The 16507-nt window shown below is 35.0% G+C and overlaps 1 protein-coding gene across 2 annotated transcripts in view; it reads right to left on the bottom strand.

The window, feature by feature from the left end:
* The window catches only part of LOC150094960 (ragulator complex protein LAMTOR4-like), an 84282-nt gene extending 68851 nt beyond the window's left edge, over positions 1 to 15431 (bottom strand). Inside the window, exon 1 of one of the 2 annotated variants that reach the window (XM_090411235.1) lies at positions 15274 to 15431. The gene's annotated coding sequence lies outside the window, so the exon portion shown is untranslated. Of the gene's footprint in view, positions 1 to 14770; positions 14897 to 15273 lie in introns of those variants that run through there. The other variant, XM_090411236.1, reaches the window with a different exon arrangement.
* Between the last annotated feature and the right edge of the window lie 1076 nt (positions 15432 to 16507).

Genomic DNA, 16507 nt, shown 5'->3' with positions numbered 1-16507 from the left:
TGTATCGTTGGACAGAGGAATCTTGCTTATTTTCATTGCTGCTTTGTTTCCTAGCATTGTCATGACCATTTTTTTTGCATGCAGGCAAAATAAGTGACTCACCTAAAGTATGATCTTTCATATTTTTTACTATTAGTTCTGAGACTTGATAAGAAGCGATTTGAGCTTTATCAGAAACAGTCATTATACTTTTAAAAGAATTTGCTGCTTTTGTTTGCTGTTCAGACAATCTCTTGAAAAAACTTAGAGATTTATCTTGTAAATTAGAGTGTATAGTTTTAAAATGTTTACTCAATTTACTAGGAAGCAATGATTCATTTGCCATTTTACATCCACATACTAAACATAACGGTAAAGGATGATCTTCACTTCTGGTCCAAGTGAAACCAAAGCTTAAATAACTTTCATTATATTTGCGAGTAGGCCGTGATTTTGCTTTCTTACTTGCACTTAACCTTTGCTCACTTCCAGAATCTGATTCTTCAATATCACGCTTCTTTTTGAGAAATCTATCCATTTTATTTGGGCGTATTTATCTGAAAATAAGTAATATGCACATAACATCCACTTCCAACACTTTTAAAATAAGTAATATACACAACAAGAATAAACCATATTCTTGTTCTCTTTGCAAGAAAAACCGCTGTTAATTAACATAATAATCATGTGTTGCGTTTTTTAGTATTTAAACACTTCCGTGATTGTAACATCCCTATTCCAGAACATTTAAACACTAAAAAACACAACATCAAAAAGAAAAATCGAATATAAAGCACAGGGAAAACGGAAATAGCCGTTCATGCCCTTGAACAAAAACATACCCCGCAGATCGACAAGGCCATCATAGTAGACAGACAAGACAATGAAACAATGCTTAGAATATCGGAAACAATAGCCATAAAATGTGACGCAAACTCTATCAACGTACACTAGCCCTACATAATCTCCGAGGTTTGGAAGCTTCACAACATAAATTGAGGTCACAACCCCGCCCAATAGGCGACAACACAAACACTTCAAAAGCAGAAGCACCTACCCAACCTGACATAGCATCCACTTTCCCAATGTTTTCAGATGACGACCAGAATAGTCTAAACGGACCGCACCCTGTCAACCCCCTTTCCCCTTCCTATAAAAAATCAACCCTTTCACCCTTTCCTACCCTATATAATATAATATATATGTTTATATAATATATTACTCAAAAAAACCTGGGTTTTTCTATTTTAATTCTCCCAAATTGCCTACCCCCCCACACACACACTCAGTAGTTTTTGGACATCGTGGAAAGAAGAAAAAGCCGCAACACCCAGAAAAAGGTATGTGTAAATTTCTCTTCCTTATGCTACATATACTTTTTGGTAAATTCACATCTACAATGCCCTAAGAATCTGTGAGTAAATAGCCAATGACATTTAAACAGGGGCACTCCTAAACAGAAGCAGGCAAAATAGCCGTAATCATAATAGATTGATAGACTATGTTTCCTAGGAAGGACCTCCTTCGATGAGTCTTTTGACTCCATGGAGGCCTGAATAATAATAATAACTTAAAAATCAACTTGTCATGTGGCACTCTGTCAAATGCCTTGGAAAAATCAAAAAATGACAGTGTATGCTTACCCCTCATCCACTGCTCTTGTTACTACTCTATTGTAAAAGGTAACCAGATTACTAAAACAAGAGTGCCCTTTAACAAATATCCATGCTGTCCTGGATTATATTACTCAATTTTCCAAATAAAGCCTTCCTGGCTCTATATCTTTCTGTGATGTTTTTATAATACTTTCCATCCTGAATTGTTACCAAATGATAATTTTTTAAACTTTGCACTCAGCAATGCAAGTGCAAATCCTCCATGTTGTTTTGCCCAGCTCATGCTAAGCCAAAACTACATCTGGGAATTCAATGTGTAATTTGTAATATTTCATAACTGAGCTCAATGTATTGTGTTGTTTCAAATGCAGATTTGCTAACCTGGGTAGCAGTAGTGTGCAGCACTTGTCATTGTTATCTTACTGGGAGAGAAGAATCACTGTAATATCTAATACCCAGGAAAAGGACAACATTTTTTTAGTATCGCATTGATTCTATGTGTGAGCTTGGTGATAACAAAATTCCAAAAGGTGCTGGAGAGGAGATGTACAGAAAATAAAGGACTAAGATAAAAACTGATGGTACAATACTGAATGATGATGATGGAAAGTATGCAATTTATGTTGACAAGATAGAAAGTTTTTTCTCTATTGCAAAAGTCACTTATATCATGGTGTGAATTATTCAGGTTTGTAATAATGGGCAGAAATTTTGAAAGATCAGATAATTGCAAAATGTTATAGGAAATTATCAACCAAAATAAATGAGAGTTCAGGCCAGTGAAATGTATAAGTATAAATATAGTATATACATTTACCATCTTATATCCAGGGGTTTTCACTCACCCCCTAAACATGGTACATGTGCTTTTCCCTCTATTTTGTAATTTACACATTTTATTCGCTTACACTATTTCTTTCATTAGTTTTTCTTGTATGATCACTATCTTTTATGTATGTTTCTATTCTTTAAATACACTGGTGTCCAATCCTAAGGACGAATGCCATTTCTGAAGATTACAATTGCAAATTCAGACAAATCAGTTTGTGGCAATTTGTACAACTGACGATTCTGAGTAGAAAGCAGATATTCGTTCAAATTTTTGAATTGCATGCAAAAGGAGCATGTGGTAAAACTCAACAGGACAAAAAGCAAAATGCTGCACTAAGCAAAAAACTGTGCTTGAAGGAATCATTTTTTGTGAAGGAATAAAGTTTCAAACTTGGATGTCTTGTAATGTCTCAAAAACATCATTTAGATGATTACACATGGGAAAGAATCATTGGAAAGCTTGAAGAAAGCCATAGAATTACTGATATTGCCAAAGAGTTTGGAATCTTTATAGCGTTATATCCAGGCTCTGAGCAGATTTCAAACCAATGGAATGTGTTCCAGACATTTGTTAAGAGGTAATCCTTGCTCTACCATGGAGTACAAAGACAGATTTTTGGTTATAACAGCAAAACATAATCAATGCAATACCGCAGGTCACCTTGTAAGTTGGCACCATTCCAACACAGGTGTGCATATATCTCAACTGTGGCAGGACGTCTGTGACAAGTAGGCCTATATGCCAGAAGGCCTGTAGTCTGCATCCCTTTATCTACAGCTCATCATAGAGCACATTTTTATGATATTTAATCCATAAAAATTGGACAGACACAATGGACTAATGTACTCTTTATGAATGGGAAGTCGTTTTAGTCTTTCCTCTGATTCTAGATGACACTTTCATCTGGCATGAAAGTGGTACTCCTTACCATTGTGAGAACATTCTTGAAAGGGATAGATATGGCAGTGTTGGGGTCATGGTGTGGGGAAGTATTATGCTTAATGCACGCACCAAGCTACAGGTGCTGGAAAAAGGGACTATGATCGGTGAACGATATTGCAACGAAGTTCTTGAACATCATGTTCGATTGTTCCATGGTGCTGTAGGTAAAGAATTAATTTTTATGGATGACAATGCCACACTACATCACACATGAGCAGTGAAGATATTTCTGAAGACTGAGGATATTAATCGAGCTGAGTGTCCTCCATGCTCCCTAAATCTCAACCCCATAGAACATGTTTGGAACACAATAATTTGATGAGTTTAGTTTACTGTTGGTAGATACAGAAGTATCCACTTTTTTTCCCTGTGTGTGTCTGGTGGGGTTTTTTTTAATTTTTTTTAGGAGAGATCCTTACCATAATTTTCTTGACGAGTGGATTCTCATCAAAATGGAATCACTTTTGGAGTTATGGTATGACTGCATCAGGTATGGGGAAATTATCATATGGTGGAATACACATATGGGTTTGAGTTTCTATTAATATTTTCTTAACTGTCACCTTTTCCATGTAAGATTTCAGGACAGGTGTGGTGGCAGTGATGGCAGCAGCTGGCTTCCTCTTTGCATTCTAATATGATATACAGTCTAATTCTGATGTAACGAGCAAGATCACAGGTGTAATGAGCAAAAACCCATAATGATTTTAATTTACACATATTCTCATACAACTGTTCTCTTTTATAAATACATACTACTATGGTGTATAAATTTTGGTAATAACTATGCAAACATTCTTAATTGCTCAAGGTAGTTCTTGGAATATCGAATTCTTAGAATAGATCAAATTGAAAGGAGTGACTCAGCTTTTATGACCACCTGCATTGGATTACTATTATTATTAAACCTCCATGGAGTCAAAAGACTCATCACAGGAGGTCCTACTATTACTGCATAGTTTATTATAACAAGCCTTAAATATGTTCACTATCTCTGCACTCACCAACTCTCGAGCAATGCATTCCAATCACTCTCCATGCAAAACACCTGCATCTCACCCCCCCCTTGCTCATACTCTCTTTATACAGCTTCCGGGGATAATCTCTTGTTCTCTATCTTCACCAATTCTATGCAAAACCTCCCCCACATTAATCTAGTAATAACCTCTTGACAGCTTATGTCTCGATCATATTTCCTCTTCTCTTCCTATCCACCATTTTCTGCAAGTTGCATTTTCTCAATCTGTTTTCATACTCAACATTCCTGAGACCAGAAACCACCTTAAACAATCGCCTCTGGTGCTTTTCCAATTCATCTTAATCCCTTTGAAAAATCAGGTGAAAGCCAAATCTGTGCATAGTAATCCATATCTGACATACAAGGGAACCAAACATCCTTACTTCTATAAGTCAACACCCTCTGCATCATTCCCATTATCCACTGTGCTATCCTCAAAATACCCCTCTACAGCAGCAATCACTCTTGATTCGAAGAAAAACACTGACTAGCGAGGAAGAGTTTTAGTTTTGGGAAGAGATAGAAGTGAGGGAACCAAATCTGGGGAATAGGGTGGATGTTGCAACAATTCATAGTGCAGACCCTTAATTTTCTCATTGCCAAAACACCTTTGTGGGCAGGTACATTGTCCTGATGAAAGATGATTTTTTTTTCTTCTGCAAACCGTGTCTTTTCTCATGAATTTTTTCATCTACTCTGGTTAAAAGATCAGAATAATATTCCCCGGTTATTGTTTTACCCTTTTCAAGATAATTAATAAACAAAATGCATCCCAAAACACCGATGCCATGACCTTTCCTGCAGATGGAACTGACTTTATCTTCTTTATTGTCTTCTGTTCACTGTTTGGATTCTGGTGCATAATGGTGAATCTAAGTCTCATCCATAGTAATAAATTTACGCACAAAATCAGTTGTATTCTTGTTAAAATGCTCCAAGCACTGTTCAGAGATTTTCATGCGAGTGCATTTTTGATCTGCTGTGAGCAACCACGGCACCCATCTTGCACAAAGCTTTTTCATTTGCAATTCTTCATGCAAAATATATCCTACACATTCTTTTGAAATGCCTATAGTCATAGCAAATTTCATGCACTTTGACTTGCCGGTCATCCAATACCATATCGTACACTTCATCAATGATTTCTGGTGTTGTTACACTTTTTGGACGTCCTTCACATGGATCATCTTCAAGTCTAGTACGGCCACATTTAAACTCGGCAGCCCATTTCTTAATTGTCGAAAATGAAGGAGAAGAGTGCCCATAAACTTTTATGAACTTCAAATTAATTTCTTTTGGTGTTAAACCTTCTTTTACAAAGAATTTTATAACTGCAAGATACTCAATTTTATCCATTTCAAGGGATATACAGACAATTTTTGCTTCAGACAGCTGCATAAAACAAACTACTTGATAGAATGATTTGCAATTTCATATGGATGCTTATGACAGATGTACCAACTTAGAAAAAAAATCTTGCCGATAATGTTGCCATGTATGGTCGAGGCCGAGAACTTTTCAGACCACCCTCGTACCTTGTCCAAGAAATTTCCACTGTGTACTCTACATTTCATCTTTGCTTCCCAAATTTCAAAACCTTATACTTCACAAAACTGAACTGACATCCCAACTCATTTATCCATTCATCCATTGTATTCCAGTCCTCTTGCAAAGTCATGGTATTTGCTCTACTCCTAATGGTTCTCCCCAACTTTGCATCAACTGCAACCATTCAGACCTATCCCAATATCATTTGCATACAAATTAAACAGCAATGGACCCAAAACAGACTCTTGGGCTACACCACTAGTACTTTCCTCTTCTGCAATATCACTCCTCCATAGACAACTCGCTGATACCTATCAGACAGCCAATCTCCAATCGAGCACACTACTTTAGTCCCATTCATTGCAATTTAATTACTGGCTTGCATGCGGCAATTTTTCAAAGGCCTTTGCAAAATCTAAATATACCACTGTGTATACGTCATCCTTAGCCAATGCATTTGTCACCTCATTATAATAAGTAAGCAGATTGTTAAAACATGATTTTCCTTTAACAAACAATGCTGGCCACCTGTTGTCAACTCAATTCTGAATCTTGTTCCTAACTAACCTCTCCAACACTAATACTTCAGACACACAGATCTGCCTATAATTCAAAGCCTTATTCATATCATCTCCTTTATGAATTGGAACAATTTTACCCTCTTTCCATTCCTTTGGAACTTGGCCCATTGAAAGACTCATGTTAAAGAGATATGTAAAAGCTGTTGGTAAGTAACTCTCTGGAACATTCCTTCAAAACGTGTGGCGAAATAGCATCATCTTACAGCTTTATTTACATCAAGTTTATTCAATTCTTCATATACCTCCTGCTCACTAACAGTTCCTCCTCTCAACTTCTGGATGATGTTACATGCACAAGAATGAAATAGTTTTGTAAATTGCTCATTAAATACTTCAACTACTGGCTACATATTGAAAAAAATTCCCTAGGATCTTTATCAGTTGCATTAGCTAACTGCTGCTCATATTGCACTTTTGTCATCTTTATCAAGCGTGTAACGTTTCTCACCTGCTCTTTGTACTTCTCATGCAACTGACTGTAATAACTTATTTTGTGCTTCTTCCATAATACCTTCTTCCAGATTGCTTATCTAACCTCTTGATTCATCCATTTCATCCCTGCTCCATTTATTGATAACTCTTGACCTTTGGAATATAAAATGACCTTACAGGCTGGTTTATAACCTAATCTTGTCCTTGGGGCACCGTCTTCTCACTACCTACCTCTCCAGAGTCTAGCCGCCAGCCCTCCTCCCTCACTTTACCCAAACACTGCCATGACTGTAAAATAAGTTACAGTCATGAACCCTTCCAATGGAAATATGTCTACTAAAAGAAAGTCTTTCTTGGTTCACATAAAAATTCGAAATTATTCAAGAGTTAGAATGTAGAGCAAAATATATTGACATGTGTACAAAGTTTTCTTTGTCCTCTTCAGATGGTATTGCCACTGTGGAGGAATAAATATGTTCACATATCGGCACAGGAAAACAACATAACTGAAACAAAAAATTTTAGAAAGTGTGAGCTTACAAACATTGATGAGAGCATTGCTTCAATGGGTCATTACACAAAGTGCTGGATTCTCAATAGCCCATTGATCTTGAAGGCTCAAGTGAAAAAATTTGCTAAACAATTTGGATGCAATGATTTTGTGTGTAACTGTTACATACATACAAAATTCATCTAAAAACCAATATAATATTATGTTAGTTTATAAAAAGACTAATTGAAATTATGTTCATTGTTAATTAGTAAAACTGTCTTTAATTACAAAGAAATAAACTGTTTAGTATTAAGTGTATGGTTTTAAAATTAATCGACACATAAATCGCGTTTTAATGTTAAGTGTGTTGTAGTTTATATGAGCATATTCATACAAATATCTAGGTGTATAATTCTATTTTATTCTAATACTTTTGTTGTTTTGAATGTATTTTTTATCAAGTCTTTAAGAATTTAAAAAGATAGGAAATAGATTTAACTCATCACTGATATAGCAAGTAAGGGTTATAACGAGGAAATTTTTGTCGGTGCTGTGGTGTGCTTGTTATAACCAAAATAACCAAATTAGACTGTATTTTGTTGTGTTTTTATTTTTGGTATATCTTTTTCATCCTTCCACCTCTGGCATGCATAGTATGCTGAATCATCTACAAATTTAGCTTTCTTTGCAGAGCAAGGTTTATTATCATGCTCTTTACTATCACATCAGGCACAGGCAGTTTGAGTATGCCCATATTTCTTGACATTTAAAGCATCTCAGTGGATTAGGGAAGTACAGCCAAACAAAATAATTAAGATACGCTGCTTTTACAGATGTTGAAAGTTTAAGTGTATCAAAAGTAAGGATGATGTTCCTGGTCAGAACAAGGTGACCATCTACATATCAGGATGTACTTCAAACCTGTCACTCCCTCATCTTTAAGCTTTGAATGTATATCCTCATCAGGAACATTAAGATCCCATTCCGATATCACTCCTCTACAAGAATTGAGAGTTTCATAAGGTGTTATGTTACTGTGATTGATATTCCAACCCACTGATGGCAATCTCAGTAGAATGTTGAAAACATGATGTTTCCACAAGGATATCACCATATATAGTTTTTTTAAACTGTACTGGAGGATCCTGCCAGTCCTAAACCCTTTTGAATAAAGAAGGGTGACATTTCCCGTATTAGCTCTAATATTTCTAAATTTGAAGGAATTGCATGGATGATGAGAAAAACTAGTACATTTATGCTGTTGTCACATGTCTTTTGTTTTTTACTTATGTAATCAAGTGATGTAACTATGGCATCAGTACTTGGTTGGGACCTTATGAGGGTCTCTAAAAAATATAAGGATGAAAAATTCATGCTCAATTTGTTTGTCACCATAGCTGCCTACCCTATATGAAACTACACAGAGATGTCCACTTACCAGCAAGCAATGACTGCGCTGGAGAGAGGAACACTAGAGCTAGTGTTCTGGATACTATACTGGCACAGCAGCAAGCCTTGAGGCCCCAACACTAGACCATGCAGTGGGAGACTTACTGCAACACAGCTGACCCTTGCAGGCAAACCCACTAGCCAAGTGATCCTGGCTGGGCCATCCAGGACTGCCTATCTTGATAAAGAGAGCAGAGGCCAAAGTAGTGCAATACTACCAGGATCCCCATTTCCAGATGTGCACAGGTCACACCACATGACACACATGGCAGCAGGGTGTTACATCCCAGTGATGCAGTCTAGAAGACGGAATAGTGTAAAAGACTTAGATGTAGGGTGAAGAAATACAAAGAAAAAGAAGACTGAAAATGGCCATTATCATCACTGGGAAATCCCCTCTACTAAACAGGTGCTCCACCAGGAAGGAAACAAAATGACAGCAATTTCAACAGTCATACAGCCTGTTACAGCTTTCTCAAAACATAAGTTTTCATCCAATGGATATTTTACATCAGTTTTCCCTGCAATGCAAAATGCCAAAAAGTTACAAAAAATTACTTTTATGTGGAATTAGTTACTAGTTCCACCTTTAGTAATATGAAACTAGTACTAGTTTCATATTAATAAAAGGAAATTACAACTCCACTGGCCAAGCAATGAAGTATGGTAACATGATGCATGGCTGAAAATTATCTATTTAAGAAATCAACCAAACAGCAACCAATATTGTTTAAAGTTTATGCTATAAATAGTCCAGCAACAGAATAATGATATGGTCCAAAAATTCGTTCTAAAACAGCATTCCTCCATGGATTGTGAAATATGCCATCTCCTTCCAGGTTGACTACTGTGAGTTTCACCATGTACGGTTTTGTGCTTCTCTTTTGCATTCTTCAGAGGACAAAAAGGTCGAGTCCTTAATATTTCTCATCCAATCTGTTCTTTGTCTTCCTCTTCTTTTTCCTTGTATCATTCCTTCTAGAAGTGTTTTTTTATAGGGATTCATGCCTTAGTATGTGACCAAGGTAGGTGGTTTTCCTTTTCTTAATGGTTTTCAACAGATTCCTATCTTCTCCAATCAATATTTCTAAATTAGTTTTTTTGGCAGTCCATGGGACTAAGAATTCTTCTGAGGATCCACATCTCAAAGGCTTTTAGTTTATTTTTGCAATATTTTAATGTTGTCCAGGTTTCTGCTCCATATAGCAGTGCTACACCTGATATCTTAAGAATGTAGAATTCTCAGCTATCATGGTGTAACATGAAGAATAAATAAAATAAATTAAAAACCCTGCATAAAAGATAATAGTTGAATTAATTAAAAAAAAAAAAAGATTCTTGCATCCAATAAAATATATATAAAATAAAGGTGTTAGGATAAACTAACCAACAAAAAAGAAAGAATATATTAATATTGTGATATGATTTAAATGAGAAAAGTTAAATAAATAAGACAGAAAAGGATTAGTCATAAGAGATGGTGTGAGAGGCTAGAGATTAAGTTATTAAGTAAATTCATAGAAAAATTTTGGAAAGGGGATTAAATTAGAGGCTAGCAAAAGAAGTAAAATCAAGAAGAGGGCGGAGAAAAGAAGTTAAAAAAGGTGCCGTTAGGAGAGCAGGTATAAAAGGGTTGGAAACTCCCCCCACAGGGCTTTTTGGTTTTTGTTTTGGTTCTGTTCCCGAGAAGTTCTCTACGAGCTCCGTGGCATAGGTTTCACGGGGTTTTCCTGAGTGGAGATTGGGGTTATATCTCCGTCGTCACAACATGGAAACAAAAGTGAGCGGGATTTCGATTCCGGATTTCCTATGTAAGAAGCGAAGAATGCCATAGAGTCAAAGAAAAGGAAACATATTCTTTGTGTTTCAACTTCAGTTACAACCACGAGAAAGGGAAAGCTGTAAAGATATCGATATCCACGTTGCGAGTCGCACAGCCGTCATATAGATGATTCAAAGTGTGTCCTGAATTACGAAAGTTTAAGACCACGTAAGCATAGTTCAACTCCAAAGGGAACGTAGGAGTAGAAGATTATCGGAGAGGTTATACCAAGCTAGTTCAATCAGAAAAAGGTAAAGGCCCATATGAAAAACTCAAGAAAGAAAGGTACTGTAAAATATATCTAATGTTAACTAAAATTTGTCTGTAATAAGTATCATTATTCTAATACGGAACTGTTGAAGTGACCAAGGAAAATTTATACTAGGACTTTAGTATCTGACAGAATATATTAGAAGCTGGCTAGTGTTAATGTTATGTGAATAATTAAGTGTCCTGAGAATTTTGCATGTCTATTGTAATGTATAGGAAAGTTAAAATGTCATAGTTGTGTGTTAGTGCAGTAAAGGGTTTAGTTAATCTACTTAAGTTTGAATAGTTAAATAGTGTGAATTAATCTTATATGTCCATGTCACATGAAGTTATGTGTTGAATTGTTATGGCGGCATGATCGTAATACTAGTTATGTGTTAGTGCAGTAAATGGTTTAGTTAATCTACTTAAGTTTGAATAGTTAAATAGTGTGAATTAATCTTATTTGTCCATGTCAAGTGAATTTATGTGTTGAATTGTTATGGCGGCATGATCGTAATACTCATTATAGGATCATAGCCTAATTACTTGTAATAAGCTAATGTTAGTTTGTAAGTATTTAGTTTAGCATTAAATTGAGTAATCACAAAAATTGAATTGTACCATGTTAAGGAATTTAATAAACCTTTGTTCAATGATAAAAGAGTTGTCTGAAATTGCTGTCCAATGCACCACTTGAAAAATACGAACCTAATCATGCGGGAAATTAATGTGTTAAGAAACGAGATAAAGTGTCACGACTGCAACATTGTTTCACTTTCAGACATATTTAAGTTCTTTCTCCTTGTTTTTGTATATAATATCTCAAACTAAATATCCCAAAAGGCGCAGTATAAATACAAATATTAGGGATACTAAGAGGAGAAATAACTTAGATATTAGTATAAGTTTTGGTGATATAGATAATAGTAAAACATAGATAAGCGGAAATTATTAGATAGAATAAAAATCATAAATTGGGACACAACAGCAGTGTTGACCATACATAGCATTTGGACAGCCTAATTCTTGTTTTTGTGTGAATTTCCCTTGAGGTCAAAAAGTTTTTCATGCTAATGAAGGTTAATCTAGCAATTTCTATTCTTCTTAATATTTCCTTATCACACTATCCATTCTCTGTAATTAGTTGACACAAATATATATAACTCTCTACTTGATCTAAAGTATTTCCTCTGATCTTAATATTTATCGGGTATTTTCCCTTTTTCTCTTGTTACCAGCATGGTTTTAGTTTTTTTGAAGTTGAAATTAAGTCCATATTTTTCACTTAGCTTCAGCGTCTCATCTAGAAAATAAAAAAGTTCTTTTTTATTTTCAGCTAGCAGTACTGTATCATCTGCATATCTTAAGTTGTTTATATTCCTGCCTCCTATGCTGACTCCTTTAAATTCTTCTAATTATCGGAAGATATTTTCAGTATAGAGGTTAAACAATATAGGAGAAAGAACACAGCCTTGTCTGACACCCTTCTTTACTGGGAATAAGCCAGTAAAGAAGGGTGTTTTGTTCTTTGCCAGATGTCATCTCAAACAGGTTGAGTACCACAAGTTCCACCATGTACGGTTTTGTGCTTCTCTTTTGCATTCTTCATAGGACAAAAAGGTCCAATCCTTAATATTTCTCATCTAATCTGTTGTAGTGTGTAGTTTGTGAAAATACACAAACTACACATACATGTTATGGTCGAAAATACTGTACTGTACATGCTTAACAAGAGATAAAGTAATAATTTAAAAAAAAAAAAAAAAAAAAAACTTGGAATGTGCAAAGAACTATTTCTCATAATAGGGAGAATTTCAGGACATCATTTCTGTTCAGATTCAGGCAATAAAGCAAAGTTTCACAACTGTTTGTATAAACATTCCATAAGATAACGACTTTTGTAAAAGATCTTTATCTTCTTCCATAGACTCCATGTTTGGTCAGGATAGCATGTTCTGACTTATGAAATTTAATGTAATCAAGGTGTTCATGATAAACAGCCGATGATCTATCAGTCTGGCCAAAACATGACAACCCACACTGGTATGGAATTTCATAGCCTCCATAGTGAGCTAAAGATGAAAATTTATCCTTTGCAAAGCCTAAAAAGTAAAAATATTGTACACAAAACATGTATGTTGGCATACAGGTTTTGTGTTAAGCAGTTTGACTCCTTCAGATATCTTTAATGCAAGGAATGGCAAAATAATGGACACTTCTTCGGAGGCAGATGAAACCAAAACCCTATAGCTATTAATGATTTTGTTGGTATACGACTCAAAGCCATTAACAAGGAAGTTGGATCTGATATAATTTATTTCTTGAGACAGCAGTGCTTCAGCAGAGTAAAAAAGAGCTCAACATATTAGTCTTAATTGTCCAGCAAAATGTGTCAACAAAACTCGGTGCTGAAATGTACTATTATTCGCACAATAAAAGTGTCGGTGCTTTGTTCACAATTTTTGATGATGATGTTAAATATCTGATTTCTCTATTAGTTGTTTAATTTGAAAGTCATAATGAATAGGCTAGAGCAAAAATTCTATATTAAATAAAGTTTTATGTAAGTAATAAATTCCTAGTTAGTCATCTATACACTTAAATGCAAAGAAAAGGTCATTTCTGAAACTACCAGTACAGTCAAGGGTACCTTATGCCTTTGGCATTTAAAGCTGTTTATGGCCATTAGGCAATCTCATGCTTAATTTTTCATTTTGGCATTAACAATGAAACAAGGATAACTAACATAATATGGTTAATATCCCATTTTTCTCTTATTTTAAAACAACACAGGTCTTTGCCAAGATGATACTTTCACTCTTTGTAAAGCAAGGAATCCTATATACCAAAAATTCCATTTCAGGAGGGCGATTTCAATGCCTTTTGACAAGGGCAAAAACTTTATTACGATGTTTGTTAACTGAGGATCTCCAGAGTTCATGACTCATTGCAGGGGGGGGCATGCTAACCATTATTCACAATATATCTATCATACTTCTCATTCCTGCAAAATGTGTCAAATGACTCACTGCAGAAATGCACTATTATTCACACAAGTGCCGGTGCTTAATTCAATGAACAAATCACTGACACACCCTTAGGCATACCATTCAATCATTCACCACCACCATAAAAAAAAAAAAAAAAAATTCTAAACCTCACATCCCTACTAACTACACTTTTACTCAACTTACAATAATGACCACTTGTTCTTTCTCCTCCTGCCATATACTGAAAATTTTCTCCTACATCCATTCTATTAAAGTACTTTTGGCAGTTGTGTTTCTATCATTCTCACTCTTCTATCAACCGATTTCTCTAACCAACATCTCTTCATACAAAGTATTCCACAGACCTGAAACCATCTTGGTTACCAGTCTTCTGAATACTCTAAAGTTCTTCATATAACTTAGAAACCCAGGTGACCAATTCTGAGGAAAGTTGTCCAGATGTGGACATAATATTGTAGGATAAAAGATTTGATACTATTACCAGAATCATTTACAAATAAATATATTAAACGTAAGTGATTTCGTAATAATATTTTATAATGAATTCTTATCGTCTCGATTTTTAGATGAATTAGACGAAACAAACATTTCAAATATAATGACTTCTTTGTCCCTACTAGTGTGTTTTTAAGTATCCAAATGATCCACTGTGTGTTTAAAAAACCAGAGAAATCGCTTTGAAGAGGAAGTGCTTTACAAGCGACAGCCCTAAATGCATATCCTATAATGACAAAGCGTGAGAAAGATTGTCTCGAATCTAAATTCCGATGTTTAGCATGCCATGCAATTTGTTACCTTTCAAGCGTGAGAAAGATTGTCTCAAATCTAAATTCCGATATTATTATGTCATGCAATTTTCAGTGAGAAAATTGCATGACAACCTTTCAGTGAGAATAGCGCAACTTATTAAAATTGGGGCTCGTTTCAGGTTTGGGAATTAATCCATTTCGAGTGCCGGGAGAGGTCTTCAGGTGTACCGCGAGATTTATGAAAACAAATTAATTGAAAGAAATAATGTCGTAATTTGCGCATTTATTTATTAGTGTCTAGTCTTCTATCTTGTTGTGTGTGTAAATCAATCAAAATTATGCCTATTTTTTGCCAGATCATCAAAAAATTAAAAGAATATATTTTTAGTGTGCCGCAGAATTTTAATAATTAGTCTAGGTGTGCCGTGTTATGAAAAAGGTTAAAAATCACTGCCATAGAGTAATACTTTTACTCAACTTACAATACGCCACATAATCAATAAAGTGTTATCCTAAAATAAACAACTTATACTAAATATCAATACTTACATAAAATACAACTAAAAGTTCTCCAGACAATAACTAGCCAACGTATTTATGTATACATAAAAAAGAAATATAATTAAATAAATCGAATAACACTTAACCAATATCAAATATATTAATAGCTACTATCACATGATATAAACACCTCATGTCGCAAAGTTAATAAAACAAACGCCGTCTAGTATACATTTTTTAGAAATAAACTTAAATATGTCCCATGTAGAAATACTCTGAAAATATTATTTAAAAATCGAAAATAGAAAATACACCAGTAAAAGTAAATAAATAAGTAAGATAAAATAAAAATTAGTACTGGAAAATATATCTCGTGTAACACAAATCGAAATGCGCTGAACCTCGGCAAAAGCAAAAGGTGAATCACACTAGCTACCAATTTCCAAAAGTTAATTTAGGGAGAAAAAAAGTGGAATTATTTATATAAAGATCGACGTAGCATTTTCTGGAAGAGACACTAAAACACAGCATTATCTTTCTCTTCTTCTTTAACAGTTGTTTAAAGTTATGCATGGACTGGTCACGCTGAGGTTTACGTCGATGTTACTATTTAAATAATAACTGTACGTACTTACTTCTTGAAAAATGAAAGGATAGAACGGACATGATATATTTTAAGATAAAAAGGTTTTTCGGTGTAGCACAATAATATTGCTATAAACCAGTTGTCTTCTTATTTATTTATTATTACTATTATTATTATTATTATTATTATTATTATTCGGTTCAATCCCCACCGGTAGCTAAGCAGAAATGGCAGGCACAAGTCTGTCAGTAATTATAAGTAGCTACCGATGAAGAGACCGTCGAACAAGTGCTGCCTTCTCTTCTCTTCGTACATTAGCCTAAGAGGATATGTTCTTGTCTGAAATAGTGTGGGTTCTACGGTCGATTTTCTTCAGTTTCTAATCTAATCTAATCCTGTGACCTCCTCTTTAAGAGGGTTGCAGCTGATGAATTCTGCATCCATGCTTCTCTCTCTCTCTCTCACTTGCTTCTGTAAGACTCTTGCCCGTTCAATCTTTGATGTTGTCTTTCCATTGCAGTCTCGGGGTCTTCCTCTCATTCCCTCCACCATCCCTTGCAATACTATTCCAGCTCTCCAGAAGAGCTGGAATAGTATTGCAAGCTCTCCAGAAGAGCCCCTCATCAAATGTCTTGCAAACGCTATTTTCCTTCTTTGAATACTAGACATATAGTCTCTTTTCATTTTGAATCTTTT

The sequence above is a fragment of the Typopeltis vanoorti genome, chromosome 21, assembly GCF_054136105.1.
Source record: "Typopeltis vanoorti isolate ZY-2024b chromosome 21, IOZ_Tvanoo_1.0, whole genome shotgun sequence".
NCBI classification, from domain to species: domain Eukaryota; kingdom Metazoa; phylum Arthropoda; class Arachnida; order Uropygi; family Thelyphonidae; genus Typopeltis; species Typopeltis vanoorti.
Note: the sequence above shows the minus strand (reverse complement) of the source record. Positions and strands in the feature narration are given on the sequence as shown.